The 14,948-nt window shown below is 37.2% G+C and overlaps 1 protein-coding gene across 7 annotated transcripts in view; it reads right to left on the bottom strand.

Moving 5' to 3' along the window:
* Positions 1–14,948, bottom strand: part of SLITRK4 (SLIT and NTRK like family member 4) — a 213,137-nt gene that overhangs the window by 101,812 nt on the left and 96,377 nt on the right. The window contains exon 3 of one of the 7 annotated variants that reach the window (XM_017819312.1): positions 1,300–1,418. The exons of 5 other annotated variants lie outside the window; for them this stretch is intronic. The gene's annotated coding sequence lies outside the window, so the exon portion shown is untranslated. Of the gene's footprint in view, positions 1–1,299; positions 1,419–14,948 lie in introns of those variants that run through there. One more of the 7 variants, XM_017819316.1, reaches the window with a different exon arrangement.

Genomic DNA, 14,948 nt, shown 5'->3' with positions numbered 1-14,948 from the left:
AACATCAAGTCCAAACTACTTAGTGCAAATCTCTGAACTGTTTATGCAGCACTGAGTTCAATAACTGCAAATGGTTGGGAATAGACCTCACTGGCACTAGAGCAGCATAGGAAATAAAAGGACCTGTCTCCACATCCTGCTTGTTTACTGTTCTATTTGCTCTGGCTTTTCCAAAGAAACAAGATTTCACAGTCCACACTATGAACCCACAAGCCAAAGTTAAATGAGAAATTTTGATATGTCACTTTCAAGTCATATACTGTAACTCTTAACCATTTCAAATTCTTCAAATTACATTCATTTCCCTGAAAAACGAGAAAAAAATTTGATGGCAACCTAAGAGCTGCTGAGTAGTTGTGCTCTGTTTTTAAGTTGAATCCATAATATTCAATACAGAATAGAAATCCTTTGGAAAGATGAAATATCAGCAGGAGAGGTAGAAAGGTATAGAATAGCCAATATTATTGCAAACTAGCAAAGAGAACTCTTTAATGTACGCTTCCAAAATTGTTCTTAAATGAAATCTTTGTAATTCAGAGAAAATAAGGTAAAAGATATAGCAAAGATCTGCTTCAGCTGGTTCAGAAAGAGATGCAAAGAACAGGGCTGACAAAGGGACATCTGGGCATACAGTGCTATCCTGAGTGGGAACCCACTTGTTACTTCTAGTTGAGATGCTCTGGGCATGTGACATGTGATGCCAGGCCAAGCTCTGGGTGGGTTATCCCCTGGTCCTACCTGATAACACCCCACTGAAGCTTCACTGGTGCCTTTCTACCAGAGCTTCCCCCAGTGCCTGCTCACAGAACTGTGCTGATTATCTTGGATCAGCCCCCAAGGGTTTGCACCAAAAATAAGAATTTCTGTGGGTACTCTTCCCCTCTGCAATTATTGATCTGTGTGCTAATAGCGAGCTAGTAGTAAGAGGAAGAGATACAGCTGTCTTAGAAATTTAGGGTTAATTTGTCACCATCTAACACAGACCATCTTTCTAATAGCTGGAATTGGGTGTAAAAACATGGGCATAAGCACTTGGAGATTGAACACTGGCATGCTAAGCTATAGTGCCAATAGCTATTCCCAAAGTACTGCAATAAAAGGTGCATCCTGGTGTGTGCTTCACTTTCTGACCTTTGAGATGAGCTTTGCAGAGTCTGTTTTTATTACAAAATAATTTTTTTTTTTACTTCTTTCTCTCCTAGGGGCATATATCTTTGAAAGAGAAAAGCAAGAGGGCTGTCCATGCATCAGCAAGCTCAGAAAGCCCCTTGTAGCAGTTTTAAGACAGTGTAAACATACCTTTGTTGAATGAGCTTGTTCAGTTTTGCACGACTTTCATCCAGCGTCTGTTAAACATTCTTGGTAATATTTTAAGGGCTCTGTAGACTTAGCCCATGACCTTCATTTTCTGCTCTGATCTGTGCATTTCAAGAGAGATAATTTATTTTTTTTTATTTAATCAGAGTCTTTCCTGTTTCTCTGCTTGCTCTTGAAACCACCCCTCCTACAATTAGGTGTCGGTTGCCTATTCCTTTTTATCCATTCCCTTCCCATGGTGTGCTCCTGCAAATAACTTTGGATCAGCAACTGCATGAAACTCAGTAGGTCCACTAAAGCCAGTAACCCATTTTAGATGCAGGTCCAGACAAACTGGAATGCTGCATGACTGGCTGTGCATTCCCATGTCATACTGGTGGCACCACGGATAACACACGGCACGGCCTTAAGGGAACAAATTGCTCTTCTCAGGGCCCTTCTTTGTAAAGACAAACCAGAACCACTCAGGGGACACAGTGGTAATGAAAATGTGTAGAATTAGAAGGTCTGCCTATTAGTCATAATTAGTTGTGTAGATTGTTTTTGTTTAGAAAGTTCAGGTCCCTGAATCATTGACAATTATTCCAGTGTGAATCCTTTAATTTATTTTCTTTTTCTTGCACAAGACATTCCTCTTCTATCGCCAGGCAACAACCCCATCAGGAGGAAGGTCGACATTGTCTTTACTATCTTAATGCTTAAATAGTTAACAACACTGAAATAAATACATTGAGGGGTAGAAGAATAGCCACTAACTCTTACTTGCCTTTCATTTTTAGTCCTGGCCATGTAAAACATGTACTGTTCTCTGTGACTCAATTTCCATAGCTATATAAAGGAGATAAGTTTTCTTATACCACAGAATTGCTGTGATAAATGCTAAGCAGTATAAACAAAACAGTATATAAATTGAGTTTCATAAATAAAGAGACATATAAGTGTTTAACATAGGCAGATAACAGTGGTAATTTCTGCAGGAAACAGTTCTTTGGATGACTGAGATGAGAGAAAGCAAATTCCTAGAAATTAATTAGTTTGAAACAATATCCTACTGAGATCAGTGGAAATTGCACATCCAAATAAATTTAAGAATCTAGAACTAAAGTTTTAACTTTTGAATCACAAGAAATAACAAGATATTTCACGATAAAAATTAATTTCTCAACATCTTTAATATGTAGGACATTCAAATGCTTTTCAGCATCCATAAACAAGTCACATTTTCCTAATTAACCACAACTACTTCTCCAAATCTTGTAGTTAATGAGCACTGCCTTTTTATTTCAAAAATTGATAAAAGATTAATGTTTTGACAAGTATAAGCCATAGATATGTCAAAATGAAGAATGTGCTGTACTTCGACATTTTTGCTTCATTTCTTGCTGAGCACTTCAGACTTTATGAATAAATAAACTGGAAAATTGAGTAACTTGCTCTAGTGAAGTTTAGAGACACACCTATGAATAATCTATTTCCAATAAAACCCACTATTTTCAACTGAACAATTGCCACGCTGTGTTTCATAGTCACGTATGAACAAGACGTAACAACCCAACCATCAACACCAAGTCCACCACTAAACCATGACCCTAAACACCACATCTACACATTTCTTGAACACTTCCAGGGATGGTGATTCTACCACTTCCCTGGGCAGCCTGTTCCAGTGCTTGGCCATCCTTTCAGTGAAGAAATTTTTCCCGATATCACATCTAAACCTCTCCTGAAATATATGATTTATTTACTCAGTATTTAGTATTTCATCTGGAAGTAAGAGAAGTGGGCACCTGTTTCATCTGTTACCCAAAGACTCTTTGTATGTAAAACACATGGCCTGTGACCTTATGTTCTATTTAACTAATATCTAAAATTTCTCAGAGTCACTATTATAACACTGAAGTCCACGACTGAAATGTGTCCAACACCTCTCAGTAACTCCCCAGCAACAGAGCCCTTGAATCCCAAGTCTGTCAGGCAAAAGTCCAGTGCTCTAACTTCCTCAGCACCTCCATAATCATGGATCTACCACGAGGACACCAACACCTCACATCTGAAGCAATGCCTTAACCAACACATTCTTGTTTGTACATTAAAAAAGAAATTTTCTCCATAATCAAGTTTACTCTCTGCTAAGCCTAACTTGACAGGCTCAATAATGGAAGAGACATCTAAAGGTCATGGTGTGGTTTTCTTGGGCATTAATTTTATTTTCAGAATCAAAAGGACGTTCTTCTCTAGATCTTTGAGCAAACATTGAATATAGCTTTAATCTGTACTTAATTTTGTAGTGAATAAGACAGATCAAAGACTCTCAGCTGGCTTTTTTTTTTCCCCCATTTCCTAGATGCCAGTTAATAAATTATGAGAAACTTTATCTGGGATAACTTCTGTACCTCAAAATGCCCAATTTCTAGAACAAGTCCTGGTTTCTGGTTGAGAGGGGCATGCATGTGTTTGCTTCCTTGAAGTATCTCACAAACTGGCACTGACTGATCTGGAACACCCACAACACTGGCATCCTCTTGAGCCTCCTGTTAAGCAGAGCCCAAATTAAGACATGAGCCTTTAGAGCTTTTGTACCACTTCAGTCGGAGAGAAGCCCCAACTGGCCGAGACTCACAGATTTCAGTAGGGCCAGGACATTCTCTTAGTTACTCGTGGGGGAAGCTAAAAAAGATATCCTGGAATAGAGCCACCTAAGAGAGTCAGTTTTGAAAGCCTGTAACAAACATGTTAATGATGTGGCATTCCTGCCAATCAGAGGTATTTTTTTCCTTTGATGTTCTTATTAACATGAAGAGGTTCTCCACACCTTACACAGCAGCAAAGCATTAATTGCCTTGTAAGATTATGATCAGAAGTAGATTTTTGTATCCATGCAGGCACTGAAATTATGTCAAATTTCAGATTTCTTTGCCTAATGCAGATTATATATCTTTGTTTTACTTATAAAATCTTGTTTTCTAGTTAACTGCTTATTTTAATAGGCACAAAAAAGTACTTTTCATTTTTTTGTGGCTGCTGATAAGTTTCTTGTATGGGCAAGATCCAGACTGAAAAATCAAAACTGTTGGTAATTTCCAGCAAAAAGTAAAAAAAAAATACAGATATCTGTGGCCCCGTCCCCTTCAAAGTGTTCTTTAAAATGTGTTGCACTCCTTAAAATTAGACCTAAATTTTGCAGACACCAAATTTAACGTGGGATTCATATCACCTAACTTTAGACTTCTGTGATGTAACCATCTATGTCTGATCTAATTATAGACTCCCTTTATAGATAATGGAAAGAAAAGCCACATTTTTGCAGAACTATTTTAGCAATCCCTCTTTAGATAAGATAAAACACCCCTGAAAGCGCCCACTTTTACTCTACCCTCCAGGAGAGGAGCTGGGATGGCTGCCTTAGATGTAGGCACGTGAACATGGATATCTAAAATCCAGCACAAACTCTTTTACCCAGGAAATGCTGGCACGAGTTTTGGCTACAGCACAAAAGCAGTTATGCACTGAAAGAACACCAGCAGTTAGAACAGTTTGCACAATTACAGCAATAATTCCAGAGTCACAGGCCTTTTTCATTTCAGAGAATCCGCAAACCTGCAAATTAGCCATAGGCCACATGCACACACACACACACATATATATACCTATACATATATGCCTATATACATGTATATATGTTAAACCCACGTTTGTAAAGCCCTGAAGGTTATACCCACATGTATATTTAGGCTGAGATGGGGAGAATGGGGGCACATGGTAAAAATTATCCCTCTGTTGGAGACATTTTAATGCAAGTTACAGAAGTCATAAACCCCTGTGTCTGCAGTTCTCACCAAAATATATGTCACACCATCCTTTTTGGAGTGGAAGAAATTGGATGTTTCAGAAAAGCATATGGAACAACAACAAAGGAACATTTTTAACTTCAGTATGATAGTAGTATAGTACAATTACACTTAATTGTGATGTGAAGGAAGAAAGCCTTGAAAAGAGTGTCACTAAGAACAGTTCATGAGGGAAGCACTAAATGCTTTTTAGCCTAATTTGACTAGAGACTCAATTTAAAAATGTATTTAAATATCAGCTTTGGTGCTGAGCTTTACAGCATCCAAGTCTTTTCACAGCTTAAGTCTAAAAAAATTATTTAGAAATTATTCAATTAATTAATTTCCAACAGTGCTTCCCAGTACACTGTGTTCTGCAATGGAAACACAGTCTGTTTAATTTGAAAAGCACTCAAAAAAGAGAGAAAGGGTACTTAGAGCTGAGGAAACCTTCCACACAAGTAAAGTGTCTTCTTTCAAATTATTAGTGAACAAGAAACATGAAATGAAACCTCTTTAGAGCAAACACTACTATTTCAGGACATTTCGTTCAGTTGGATTTCACAAGGAACCATCAACAATTTAGTACAATTATGTGGTAAACACAAATAAACAAGAACTGGCATTTTTCTTTCTCTCTTTTGCAATCTCTGCAAATAGGGATTAAAGAATGGGACAATGGTTTAAGAAGGGCTTCTTTTTAAGTGTTTGAGTATATGCAAAGAAAGTATTCAGCTCCCTTTTTCTAAAAAGATAGATGAAAATGGGAGGCATAGGAAAGCTTTTAAGGAACATTACTGAATATTCAAAATGTTATTTGTTTAGAAAACTCAGGCTTGTGTAGGAGACAAAATCTCTACCAGGTTTGGTATTACTTGAATTCTTATTCTGAAAAATCACTGAAATACAGCTATTTTTTACTAGAAAGGTTCTCTCATCTCAGAATGGGTGGTGGAATGGGATTTATAGACTACCTAGTCCTAATTCCTGCTTTTCGCAATAGAAGGAGCCATTTGCCCCTATTAATTGCTGACCAAAAAGGGAGACAGGAGGAAGAAACAAGGTTTACTCAGTTCACACCCACCTTTCTGAGAGACAAACACATAAACCAGCCTTTAAAGAACTGGAGATCTGAGTCAAAAGAAGGGCCTCTGGATACCAGGATCAGATCTTGTGAGGTTCAGAACAGTACAAGGTGCTCCATCAGTTGTACCTGCACATTATTGACCTATTGGAACCTGAGTTCAAGGCTTAGGAATTATGCATTTGTCACACAGAAATAACTTTCTCCAGCAAATCATTACCTTTCAGTTTTATGCAGGTCAAACATCATGTCAGCTGCACAAACTGCTTTTTAACCCATCAAATATTTATTTATTTATTTGTATATCAATAGATGTATTACTAATATATAATTACTGTTGGTTGAAGACTTTATCATATAAGCTTTAGAGGGTACCAGGTATCTAAACTGTGTCTTTTAATTAAAAGCATCTTACATGATAATCACTTAATCTATTCTGAGCTCCCTAAGACAGTAGTCAGATTTACCCAATCTATATAACTGTCATGTGTTTAATTAACTAATGGTTAATAGGGATTTCTAAAACAGATTAAATCAATAGCATTAAGCAAAAAGACAGATTTCTAATGAGACTCATTGATTTGGTGGCTGATTTTTAATGATTCCAGAATGAGCAAGCAATGCCTTGTAGAAGAGAATTACAACATCTCAACACAGCTTTATTACCTTGTTTGAGGAGTGCTGTATGCTGCTTTCAGAAAGGAATAATTCATTTGCAGAAATGCCCCAGTGTTTTAATTCCACATGTGACAGTTAAGGACATAATTAATGTATAGATCCAGAAAAATACCAGTAAGGCTGCTCTTTTGGTTAAGGTATCAAGCAGGATGTAAGTGTCGTGCAATCCTGAGCATGTGAATACTGAAGACCAGGGAACCTACTGAAGTGCACCATGAATTCCTTTTTTGTCATATTTTTTACCATATTTCCTGGCAAAAGAAAGTCTGCCCAGGGAACTGGAAAGGCCAGGGGCCATCATGCCAACCATGGGACAAACCTGCTCCTTCGGACACACAGCAGCAATTTCTGGAAAAATCAACTTGCAATTGCGAAAGCAGCCCCACCTCTTTGTGACTCCATTCTCCACCTAACGCTGATTCTTACAGTCACATACCTAATATATCTCAAGCTCAGTTTCCTGCTTAATATTCATTCTCAAATTTATGCTCTTTTTCCCAACCCAAACAAATTTTCATTCCACGTTGTTTTCACCTTTTGCTGTACAGTTCATAAATGATGTTGTATATGGACTTCTTCTCTCTACTGCATTCAGCCTTCTATTTTCCAAGAAGTCAGGCTTACTCATAGTATTTTAAATCAGAAAAAGCCATCGAAAATCTTGTAATTTATTGATCTCTTCTCCTAACTTTCACCTAACTTTCAAAATACTTTCTAACATTCCTTCTCAGAATACCTCCCCTAAACCCAACTTTTTTCCAGCTACACCAGTCAAAATTCCCTTGTTTTGCAATGACATAATGTCTCCTTTATAAGGTAAATAGAAAAGTTAAACTCATTATAAGAATTTTTAAATTAAGTTGAATTTAATTATCTTTTTAACAACAGTAAAATATATATATCTATTTACTGTTGCTCTAGGATTCAATATCTCTCCAACATTTTCCAAAAAAATTGTTTCCAAGGAAATTCTTTAAGCAGGACTCAAGATATTTTTCCCAGATAAGGATTAGACAGCCAAGACTTTTTTTTTTTTTTTTTNTTTTTTTTTTTTTTTTTAATTCATATCTAGGCTTTAGAACCATTGAGAAGGTAAAGAACTCAATACACCTTGGTCTCCCTGGTCCAGCTTCTCATGTGACCCTGTGAGTAGATCTGAAAAATGAGCCATTTTTCCTCTTATTATGTAGGGAAGGAAGAGAGGAAAAATAATTTCAAAATGCTGACATTTGAAAAGTGTTGACCAAATTCAACTTGAAAATGCTTGACCTCAAGACTCCGACAGCCAGCAGCACAAAAAGCAGGGAAATGCTGCGTTTGATAAGTTGCTCTTGTACTTGGGCTGAAACACAAAAGATCTACAGCAGCTGAGGTTATTAGACACGCAGTAAAAATTCAAAGTCCAGTACAAGCAGTTGCACTCTGAGTTTTTAAATGTCCCACTGCTATTTCAAGCAGCTACTACAATTTTCAGTCCCCTTTCTGGAGCAGGACCGTACACTGCTACAGAATTACCTCAGCACCAGTGCACGAGGTGTGGATTGAAATGATCTCTACACCTTGCAGCGAAAACCACTGCTGTGAACTTCTGTGAGTGGTTTCTAAACACCAATACAGCCTGACCTAGGGCAAGTCTAAACATTGGCTAACCTAGAATATCATTTTAGGACCTCGATAAAACACTTTAAAAGCCCTTTCAGGTCACACTGTGGGTTGTTACCACAAAAACGTTTTTCATCTACAAAGAGCTCCTGTATCAAAAAGGAACAAAGGTAATGGCGAAAATAGAAGCAGCAAAAACTGGGAAACATAAATACATCCATTGGCAAATGGATCAGCTTTTGCTGGCTAATCAAACCAGTGTCAGCTTCAACATGAGTCAAGGACAAGCCTATTTGGCCAGGACACTCAAAACATCTCGAAGGACAGTCCTGTTCCATTCCATCTGCACTCACTTGCCCTTCAACAAACCTTCAGTTTCCCTGGTCTAAGTATTTCCTATAATGCAGTAGTTTTCCTGGAAAGATTAGATTTATTTTTTTAATCCCAAGGTCTAATGTTAACCAGTCATGATTTCAAACAATTGGTAAGATAGTACATGTTCTTTTCTGTCCTTAATCCTCTCATTTCTCTATTATGTCTTGTTATAACAAACAACAATTACCATGTTTTACTTTTATCTGATTTTATGATAAAAGAAGATATATTGTACCATTTTTCATGCTGTATGTCTTCAGGAGGAAAAGATCTTACTTTGGGATGTACACTTTTACTGAGATTAATTCCCACAATTAATCTCAATGAATTATATGTTTAATTAGATGCCTGTTAATTTTTTATGCCTACAATGAATCATAGAGCTAACTTGAGGAAACCAGAAATGCACTGCATTAAAATAAGCGGTCGTTTAAGTTGATATTGTGCATAAATATCAGTAATGAACCAAATGCATGTTTTAAAGCAGGCAATAATGTTCCCTGAAGATAGGCATCGAGAAATGCCCTTCTAAAGGTATTTTTCACTCCAAGCCCCTGTAAAAAAGGTATTTATTCTTGTCACTGTTGGTCCTCTTGAAGATTGAATGGCTGAAGGAATGTATTTAACTGTTGTGCAATTCTGCTTCATTGTCTCAGAGACACAGATAGTAGCACACAAACTGTGGGTATATTTAAAAGAGCTGCTGGATGAGATGCCTGTTGCAGGGTTTGAAGGGCAGAGGGTGAAATAGAAAACAAAAACACTGCTCACATACCAGAACTCTTTGCTCAGAATTTGGTGCATTCTGTGGATTTTGGGGGGAGATGGGGAAGGATGTGCGAAAAACACTTGGGAGGTTAAACTATAAATTTGCTCATTTCCAGAAAGTATTTGTGAATGCAGAGCTCACAACGTGTTGAGGACATAAAAATGCCCTTTTCTCCCAAAAAAAATCCTTTTCCCTCCATATGCCTCCCTGTTTGAGCCTGTGCCCAAGCTCACAGCTCAACCTTCCCACTGCAAATGCCTGTGGGATACAGGTCTGTCAGGACACTGCCTGGATGTTCTTTTCTCTAAGTATTTAAAGTTTGCAGGCTTTTTTATCAGTCTCAGACATTCTTTCTCAGTGTTCTTGTATTGTTTATCCTCCATTAAGGACCTGCACTGCTTACCCAGTGCATTTTTGGACAGAGAATAAAGTCCAGTTTCTAACAGAGATTATTGATATTGCCTGAAAGTGTAAAATTTCTGCACAAATTAATAAATTGCAAAGTTTCAAAAGATAGAGTTAAATTTCCTCCAGCATGTACTCTCATTTTTTGAGTTGATTTTCAAGAATCAGTGTATTAATTAACTGTAATTTGGAAGGACACAGGACATAAGCTACTCTTTAACTGACTTCCTGAGAGCCCAAAGGTAGCAGGCACCTCAGCTGCAACTTTCAGAAAACAGGAAATGGCACTCAAATTTCATGAAGTGACATTATTTTGAACTCTAACCATAGTTGTTTCTTTTTTTCCTCCACTGATACATACTTAATCCTATATACAACAGATATTTAAGGAGAAGATAGCGAAATCACTATCTGCCTAGGAACACTTGCAATCACTTTTAATAACTGTTAGCTTTTTAAATGAGCTTACAGTTTTAATTAATTTTCAAAAGGTGGCTCAACTATCATAATAGATGAATCATTACTTCTGAATTAACATGAGAACAGTTTTTAGAATGTATTTGCCTTTTTTTTTTTTTGTAGTAATGTTCTGCAGCAGTGAAGGTTTTTTTTTACAGTGTAATCTGCAGTGGAAAAACAGATATTGATTTGCATTGGTATTTTGTTTTCTTAAATTTCTTCTTGGTGTTTGTAATGCAGACTTGAGAGGTAAGCAAACTTTCTGCTGTTTATACTACCCTTGATGCTGAATTGCTAATACAGGAAACACTGCCTTCGCTCCATGCAAGCTTGAAGCAGCAGCTTTGGCAACACGATTTCAACATCAGAACTGCAAAGAATGAGAGTATTTCTCTTCTGCAGGCCTCAAGGGTCTTGTCAAAAGCAAGGTTCCAACACCATCACTTTGGATATCTCTTGGTTTCAGTTTGGTTATTTCGTTTTCCGTGGTTATTTATTTATTATTACTTTTGCTTAGGTAAGAATGGCAAAATCCCCAGGAAGTCTTTCTTGGAAGAGTGTGCCAGTGGCTAAGTAAATGAATGCTTCAAACAAAACCCATTTCAAAGGTTCTGGTCAATAAGCTGCATGTGGCACCGTGAGCCAAATCAAAGGGTACACAGTAAAAATTTTGATGAGAAAGTTTCCATTACAAGTGACTTTAATGGAAAGTCTGGGTTTCAACTCCTTTTTTTTTCTTTTTTTCATGGCTGGTAAGTGCTTTTTGTCAAATAAGAATGCATTAGAAAAAAGGTAATTTTTAGTGCAGGTTCACTATTTTAAGCTCCTGACCTTTCCCATTTTTCCCCTTTGAATTCCCCACTCATGCCAAACAAGCAATTTAAGCATCTCTAATGTGCTATATGGGAATGCAGTTCAGATGCCTTCATCCTCTCCCCTGTCCCATGTTTCACATCTTCACTGGAGATCACAGACAGGGCAAAAACACAAGAAAGGTGAGCAAGAGAAGCCAGGGCACTTCTTAAACACACTGACACCTTCAACTACACAGAAGTCACCGGCCTGACAAATCATGGAGACACCTGAATCAATACTTTACAATTCAGGCTCATGGATTTCAGGTGACAGTTTTCCTTCTTTTTTTTTTCCTTTTTTTAACGTTATCGTGCTAAGGTTGAAATTTTCTGCAAAACTATCCCATTTATCAGACTGGCTTTAATAGTAAGACACTCGTATTTCAGGCCAGGAAAGCAAAGCTCTTGATACCATACATTAAAAAATAATGCCATGAGTCTGACTACTTTGGCAAGGGTCTGAGCACACCAGCTGCTTGCCTCTCCCACTGCAGATAGAGCTAAACACATTTCTGCTAGAGGGAAGAGAACTAAGTTTAGCTCTACTAATTGTATTTTAGTCACAAGAATCTAGTCATACACCCCACTTGGAAGGTTTCAGCATCTTTATCATGGCACAAATCTTTCTCTTGGAGAAAGGGGAAAAAAAATGTAAAATACTGGGTCGAATTTCTGCTTACTCCAAGAAAAAAAGTCCTATAGACTTGTACTACCACTTTGAATTTATGATTTAGATTTATTTACTCTTGCAGAAAACAGAGTCTATGCGTCATGATTTAAGGAATGGAAGTTCTTACTTTAGTTTCTCCATCATAACCCTAACAGTTTAATTAATTTCAAGAAGCTGTATTTCTGCTATGGTTCTCACTACTTGTCATCGAACTGGGACTCACAACTATTTTCTTCATTTTCATAAATTATTACAACTTTTTATTTGATTTTCATTCATATTGTGTATTAGAAATATGAGCTGATAGCATATTCAGTTAAATCCAATTAAACTAAGTTTACACTAAATATTTCAAATTTTCTGTCCTGCCAGTTTCCATATGATGAGCTCATAATACATTTGTAAATGTTCTTAATTCTTGCACTGCCTATTCTTTGCTAAACCTGAAGCCAAAGAAACCACGGTAAATAATTCAATATTAGAATTTCAATGGAGAAAAGGCAAAATTATTTCTTCTTCATGCTTTTTAAAAGGATCTGTAGATGCAAAGAGATCCTCTACACACTGCATGAAATTCTACTCAGACCAGTACAGTACTGGACTAGGAAGAATACTAGACCAGTTCTGACTAATAAAGGTGGTTTTCAAGAGTATTGTCTTGTTCTGTCAAGAACATGCATGTTAATATTTTGGGGTGAAATTAACCCCCTTTGACCCATTCCTAAAACTGAAAGTAAAGAAAGAGAAGTAAATCAATGAAAAAGAAAAAAGAAAGAAAACCTCCAAGTCTGACTGGAATGTAAGCTTTGCTCTAATATTATTTACAGGATCTACGAAGTGTACTGATTAGGACAATATTTTTCCTCCTGCGTGGAAGAAAGGATGCCAGAAGTACAATAAGCATAAGAAACAGCTTGGCAGAATGGTTGGCATTTCGAGAGTACTTGTGGGGGAGAGGATTTGATAGCCGGATTACAGCAAATAAAGTGAATTTCCAGCTAATTAGTGTAGCATTGTCATGGTTTAACCCCAGCAGAGCACCACGCACCGAACGCTCCCTCCTCCCGCCTCTGCTCCCCAGGGAGGGGGGAATGGGAAAGAAAAGGTAAACCTGTGGGTTGGGATAAGAACAATTTAATAACTGAAACAAACCAAAATGTACTAATACTACTAATAATACTAATAAAAGGAAGACAGAGGAATAAAAGCCACGAGAAAGAAGTGATGCAAGATACAGTGGCTCAACACTCACTGATCAAAGCTCGGTTCGTACTCAAGTAACGATCGGAGCCCCCCAGCCAGCTCCCCCCAGTTTATATTCCGGGCATGATGTTCCATGGCATGGAATATCCCTTTGGACAGGCTGGGTCAGCTCTCCTGCCCGTGCCCCTTCCTGGTTTCTGGTGCACCTGTTCCTTGCCAGAGCATGGGAACCTCAAAAGTCCTTGACTGAGAGCCAGCACAGCTTAGCAGCAACTAAACACCAGTGTGTTATCAGTTTATTCTCATACTAAATCCAAATCACAGCACTGTACCAGACACTAAGAAAAAAATTAACTCTATTCCATCTAAAATCAGGACAACCATCAATTGGTAATAAAATCCAACCAATTTTTGTACTCTTATATGTTGTGTTAGAAGTATATAATAGCTTCACACCATTGAATTCACTGAAAATTCTAGTCTTCTAATAAGCACTTATAATTTGTAAATCAAATTTATTTTTAAAGTCAACATGAATCCTTATTTTAAAATTCATGGAGACAGGAAATAAGTCAGAATTCAGTCTTAAGATCCAGCCAATGGAAATAGCTCAATTCTTCAGACCTTCCTCTAGAGAGTATACACAAACAACATGAATTTCAAAATTTTTTCAAAGTGTTCATATTAGGAGCTTCCTCTTGCCCTCCTACTCTAGGACACCATTTGCTGTTAGAAGCAAAGCTCTTATGGTTTCTTCAAAAACTAAGTAAAATCTTCTTTTTCCTTCTAAGTCCATTAATTAATTCCTTCCCTCACCATCAGTGCCAGGTGCTTCCTTTGCACTCAGCTATCAAATCAAGTTCAGATCCAACCAACAGGAGCTTTGCTGTTGACTTCACCATGGCCAAGATTTTGGTCCCAAAGAATATTAAGAATGTCAATGCTAAATGTTGTCACCTATGCCTTTTTCCAAAAGATATTCCAGTAAAATAGCAGAATTACTTTAATTCTATGCAGAAGAATGTAAAAATCTCACCTTACAGTGACTAACCTGAATGTAGCTGCCACTTTAATAGTTCTTTTCATACAAAGATGTCAAAAGAAGGAAATTATCTGCAAACTTATCACCGGTATGTGAATGTGTTGAATTTTATTTTTATAAGACAAATCTGCTAAATCTTAGATCTGAAGCATCATATAGCAAAGGAGGATTTTGCAATATATACACACTAGAATAGCAAAGGTCGAGCTACAGAACAGAAACTTTAACCCAACTGGGACCAAAAAGACGTGTTAAATTTAAATTAAGATGAAGTGGAGGATTGGAATCAACCAGTATTTGATTTAGCTGGAAGGAAGCAAGGTATTTTAAGAGCATTTAATAAAATCCAAATAAAATCAGACTTCTGAGGTGTGGAGAGAAAAACGGATTATAGTGACATGGATACAGAGCTCTGGTTTACTACCAAATTGCATAAGCAATAAGCCTATTCATTTAAAAAGTCACATAATTTTACTCTTGCTGCTCTTAAGGACAATATTCTTCAGTTCCTGCTTTACATATACTTCAAGGTAAGAACAAAACTTCCTCATTTCATAGGTATGATTGCACTGAACGCAGTTGAATGCACAAAGAATGCTAAAAAGATCTATTCCCATAAACTCTCAGACACCAATTGCAGTTGCATATGCCAGGGCCTAGAGG

This window comes from Lepidothrix coronata, unplaced genomic scaffold (genome assembly GCF_001604755.1).
Source record: "Lepidothrix coronata isolate B3197 unplaced genomic scaffold, Lepidothrix_coronata-1.0 Scaffold73, whole genome shotgun sequence".
NCBI lineage: Eukaryota > Metazoa > Chordata > Aves > Passeriformes > Pipridae > Lepidothrix > Lepidothrix coronata.
This window is presented reverse-complemented; position numbering and strand designations above follow the sequence as displayed.